General features: G+C 42.6%; 1 pseudogene; it reads right to left on the bottom strand.

The window, feature by feature from the left end:
* Positions 1–1,103: 1,103 nt before the first annotated feature.
* LOC147918904 (uncharacterized) lies at positions 1,104–5,642 on the bottom strand (annotated as a pseudogene).
* Between the last annotated feature and the right edge of the window lie 358 nt (positions 5,643–6,000).

Raw genomic sequence — 6,000 nt, forward strand, 5'->3', positions numbered from 1 at the left:
TCTATTTACCCACTTACTTTCACTTTTTTTCAGTTCTACTACACCCAGTAACGTTCTAGCTTTTTTTTTTCTTTGAAGAAATCAAGAATACTCTTATTATTATTACTGTTCTTATATTACTATAATAGCTAACACTTTTTTTTTTGTACCAATGTTAAGTAATAGCTAAATTAACACTTACTCTCAGTTGACCTTTGTTTATCCCCACATGAGTATCAATTTATTAAGATTTTCTTTTCGTTAGGGATTTTTGGAATTACATGTACTTGGATAGCGGAGTACGTAAAATGATTTTTTTTAAAAAGAAGGAGAAAACAGTAGTAGAGAAAATGTACCTTTTAACATGTAATTATTTTTTAGTTCGGATTTTGCGGATCAAAAAAACTTAGGGATTTCCAATTATTCAGAATTGAATGGAAACTTAGGTACTAGTCATTCTAATTTCATATATTCTGCTATTTTTCATGAGAACTCGGATTTATTAGCAAAAAGGCGAAGAAATCGATTTCTTATTCCATTCCAATCGATTCAAGAACAAGAGAAAGAACTCATACCGCATTCAGGTATCTCGGTTGAAATACCCATAAATGGTATTTTCCGTAGAAATAGTATTACATTGTAATAGTCTAATTAATATTGTTAACATATTGAAAAGAAAAAGACATGTTCACAGTACGCAGTACGTAGTAGATAAAAATAATAACGTATTTGCAAAACTAATAGTCTAATATTTGTTAACATGTACAAAATACGACAGACAAAAACTAACATATGATCGAAACATAGGTTCATGAATCACGATACTGGTTCTCCAAAATATCAGTGACTGATACTGGTTCTCCAACATATCAGTCAAATATTTCAGTTCATGAGAAATATTTGTCATTTAGAAAAAAAAATGTTAATTAGTGATTTATTCACCCACATAAGAGAAAGAAATTACTTTTGTTTTAGTGAGTTGGTGACATGGGAAATGGTTTATCCGATATTCATCTTTGCCTTGCGTTTTTTTCTTTGTATGAATGTTAAATTATATTCACCAAAAAACAGTGGTCCGATGGGATAGTTACAACTTAAATCAACGTTTTAAAAGCAGAACACTATTAAAAACCTGAATTGGATGAAAAAGGATGAGTTTGAAACCAAAGTTGAAGACCACCCTCATAGCCAGAGGTGGTTGTCAGCATGAGCAATGTATTGCAAACATTCTTGACGATGAAGCGGTAGAGAGTGGAGGACGGAGTTGGAGCTTCGCCATGCCTTCGAGCATTACGTTCCCGCCAGAGGCTGTGTATAGTAGACTGAAAGACATACCGCAGAACAAAGAGGTGAAGCCGTGGGGTAGAAGGGTCAAGAAGCATAGGGGCCAAAGTTGCCCAGGATGTGGTGAACCAAACCCCCAGCAAACGCTGGACCAGAGCAGACGACACGCTTGAGGAGTAGGTGCAAGAGAAAAAAAGATGTTCTCTCGTTTCCCCATAACCCTGACAGAGGACACAAGCTCCATTCGCAGCAGCGTTCCACTGAACCAATTAATCACCAGTAGAGAGCCTATTATGGTGAGCAAGCCAAGCTATAAAGGAGAATTTAGGTGTTGAGTGGGTGAACCAAACGCCTGCAGACCAGTCACAGGGCGCGTTTGGTTGCCGTATCAAACACCAGGTATCATAGGATAAGATTTTATTCTTAAAAAAACCGTTCTTCTGTTTCCAGAGTGAGCGATCACCACCTTGATGTTGCACTGATTGACGGAGAGAGTCGAGTAGATCCTCAATCTGATTCAGGATGTCAACATGGTGCCTACGTCTCCGATGTGAAAGTGCCTCTGCCACAGTACTCTGCTGTGGTATCCCCATATCAATACTACCCCTGTTCCCAAGTTGAGCAAACAGCTGACCAATTGGGCTCCAAACAACGAACCAGAATGATGTTTCAGTGCCAGTTGTTATCTCCTTTTTATGTAAATTTGCAGCAAGGTCGCGGTACTTCAGGATCTTCCTCCACATCCATGATCCACCAACACTCCTCTCATTAACTGACCAGAAAGAGCCAGTTCGGATCAAGTTTCTTCGAACCCAGCTTACCCAAAGGGAGTTACTTGCGGACACAAGACGCCAAATGAGCTTCAAAATGCACACCATATTTGTATCCTGCAGACGACGAAGCCCCAAACCTCCCTCATGCTTTGGTTTACACACATCAAGCCAAGAGATTTTGGCCTTTTTTGAGTTTAGGTCCGGACCAGACCACAAGAACGCCGAGAAAAGGCTATCAATCTCCTGAAGGCACCTTTTCGGCAAACGGAAAGCAGAGAGCCAGAAGTTGGTTAAACTAGATAACACTGATTTTATTAACTGAAGCCTGCCCGCGAAGGACAAGAACCGACCTGTCCAGGAGGAGATACGAAGGCGAATGCGTTCAAGGAGTGGTAGATAATCAGCGTGTCATAGAGCGAGTGAGGAGGGGGAGCCCCAAATACCGGACAGGGAGAGAGCCAACAGTAAACGGGAAGTGCTGCAGGATGTCTTGCTGATGTTGCGGAGAAAAGCCAGCCATGAACAGACTGGATTTCTCCAGGCTAATTTTGAGACCAGAAACAACTGCAAACCGGTCAAAAACAGCTAAAGTCTCTGCAACAGAGTGTGAGCTCCCATCAGAAAAAAATGAGAATATCGTCAGCAAAGCAGAGATGGGTGAGGTTCATTGTTTTGCAGCGAGGGTGATAGCCAATGCGATGATCAGTGGCAGCCTTATCCAACATTAGAGACAGCACATTCATACAAATGAAAAAAAAGATAAGGGGACAGAGAACATCCTTGCCTCAATCCTCTTCTACTTTGAAAGTAACCAACTAACTCCCCCATTGACTTGCACAGAGAAGGAAGCCGAGCCAATGCAGAGTTCAGTCCAATGGATAAAATCAGCGGGAAGATTAACGGCTTTGAGGATGTTAAGTAGAAACGGCCATTGCACTGAATCAAATGCCTTGGAAATATCAATCTTCATCATGCAACGAGGAGAGATGGACTCCTTGTGATAATCCTTAACCAATTCTGAAGCAAGCAACAAATTTTCCATCATAAGCCTATCCTTTATAAAAGCTGACTGATTTGGAGCGATAAATGAGGGCAGTATAACCTTCAAAAGATTAGCAATAATCTTGGAGACTACCTTGTCTAACACATTACAACATGAAATAGGGCGATAGTCCTTCATCTCCTGAGAGTCAGTTTTTTTTGGGATAAGAGCCAAGATTGTCGAATTTACACCTTTAGGGAGGAAGCCTTTGAGGAAAAAAGATTGAACAGCAACGACAAAGTCTCTGCCCAATATCGACCATGCTTACTTGAAAAATTCGATAGTGTAACCATCCGGACCAGGTGACTTACATACTGGCATCTTAAATAGTGTTTTGACGAATCTCTTCTTCAGAAACCAACTTCAATAATCCCTCATGTTGAGCAGAGGAGACACGAAATGTCACCAACTCCTCTAACTGAGCAACACTCATACCCTCGTAGTCGACTGGCTCATGCATAAGGAACTCCTCAAAGAATCTGACCCCCTCAGCTGTAATCTCTGATTGAGTTTTTGCAATGGAACCATCCTGACAAAGAATCTCTCGAATAGCATTAAGAGCTTGTCGAGATTTGACAGCATTGTGAAAAAATTTACTGTTCTTATCACCCACCAATAACCAGTGTAACTTTGACCGTTGTTTCAAAAAACATTCCTCCAAATCAGACACATGATCCCACCGCTTGAAAGCCTGCTCCTCGGCCTCCTCTGCTGCAGACGTGGGGCTAGAGAGCGTAGAGAGCTGTTTCTGACAGAGGTCTTTGTGTGCATCATCCACCTGCTCTGAGAGTTTGCTAAGCTTTTGACGACCGAGAGATTGTAAGAGAGGTTTTAGTGCCTTAAGCTTCTTAGCGAAGCGGAACATAGCAGAGGTAGAGTGATAGAGACTCTCTGAACTATCCCAGAAAGCTTGCACTGTGGGTATAAACTTCGGGAATGAAATGATAGCATTTGAAAATTTGAATAGCCCCCTAGGTTTACAAGCCTGATTCCCCACTGAAAACCTGCATCGTAGGTGATCAGAGCACCCACCAGATTCAAAGACGCCATAAGCATCTACAAAGCGACGAATCCAAACCTCATTAACCAAAATATGATCTAACTTCTTGCAGATTAATCCTTCATCCCGCTTGTTACCCCAGGTAAACAGAGGACCATGAGAATGCATATCTGTTAAAGAACAGTGTCGTACAACATCCTGAAAGTCACGCATTCCACTAATGACAAAAGGATTATTATCATAAGTAGAGTGCTCGACACCATCAAGTATCTCATTAAAATCTCCAACAATCAGCCAAGGCTTATTTGCAAAAAGTGGAGAATCAAAATGAAACGTAAGATCCTCCCAGAGCTCTTTCCTTTCTTCCGCGAGATTGTATGCATAGACAAACAAGACAAAGAATTCCATAGTGTTACCAGGCAAAAGAATGGAGCAAGTGACGACCTGACCACTCTTAAAAACTGGTGTTACACGCACATCTTCCTTCCAAACCACCCAAATTCGGCCAAGGGTATTGAACTCGTAATTTGTAATCAAAGACCATCCACGGAACACTGAAGAAATGATCCTAGGGGCCTTAGTTTCCTGGACACGCGTTTCAAGTAAACATCCAAACTGCAGAGATTCAGCTTGCACCCAATCATGAACAATAGAATGTTTTTTAGATTTGTTAAAGCCACGCATGTTCCAAAAAAAAAGCCAGACATCAATGACGATTCCGGGAGTTCTTCTTGCTCGAGATGCCAGGAGGTGCCCCCTTGGCTTGTTGAGAAGAAGACTCCGAAGCAGTCTTGTGTAATTGTTTCGTTTGCCGCGGCAATGAGGCTCGAATGGGAGCATCCATCACATTTTCTTGCTTAATAGGAACAACTGAAGATGCTAAATTCCCTGAGGCAGTTGCTGTTACTACAACGGCCAGAACTTGATGATCGATCTTAGCCGTGTCTGAGTCACCAACATCCTCTGTATCCCCTAGTATCGAGAACCTAGAAGAACCAGATACAGTAACGTGTCCAGCAGCAGGCGGACTACGAGCTTTGTCAGAGCTCTTGCACCCCTTGCCTGGGGAGACAACCGACCACCCTGCAGCATCATCCTCTTGAGAAGGTATTAACTGTCTCTCACCACCGGGAGCGAGAGCTGCAGTCTGCTGAATTGGAACCGGAGGAGGAACCTCTGCCTCTGGAACCTTTTTTGGAGAAGCGATTTCCCCTTCTTCAAGAGCGACTTCAGAAACCTTAGTAGGCGACACTGGAACAGACACACAATCATCACTAGTGTGCCCCCACACATGACAGCGAGAGCATCGCGGTGGGAGCTAGGGATACATGAACTCCACAGTAACATCATCTTCTTTTGTCAATTGAAAACGAAACGTGGAAGGCAAGGTTTGTGTGAGATTGACTTCCACAAATACCTTAACCTTACCGAACTTACTACAGAGCTCAATGTCCGGGTGCAACCATATAGGAGTACCTATTGGACTGGTCAAAAAACCAAGACCCTCCCAGGAAAAAAGAGAGTGAGGAACATTCTTCAGAGTAACCCACAAGGGCATCGAGGAAATAACTGGCTGCGCATCTTCTGGAAGGGGGAACCATTTGGCCAGCATCATAGGTACTCCCGCAATATTCCACATTCCACGTCGCAAAACTCTCCGCCTTGTAACCTCATCACGAATGCAAAACCGGACAGAGGTTGCAGAATTCTCATAAACATCAATACGGACAGACTTATCACCAAGAGGCCAGATCTTATTGACTATTACATGAATTTTTGCAACGTGTGGAGCCGCAGAAGGAAACCGACCCACCAGAAAGTCATCCCAGAGGGGAACCGAACCCTGAAGCACCACATCAGGAACCGCAATCGTTGGAACACCATCAACCAAACTAACTTCATAATCATGTTTCTTAAGCGAT

The sequence above is a fragment of the Camelina sativa genome, chromosome 20 (genome assembly GCF_030686135.1).
Source record: "Camelina sativa cultivar CO46 ecotype springtype chromosome 20, ASM3068613v1".
Classification (NCBI taxonomy): domain Eukaryota; kingdom Viridiplantae; phylum Streptophyta; class Magnoliopsida; order Brassicales; family Brassicaceae; genus Camelina; species Camelina sativa.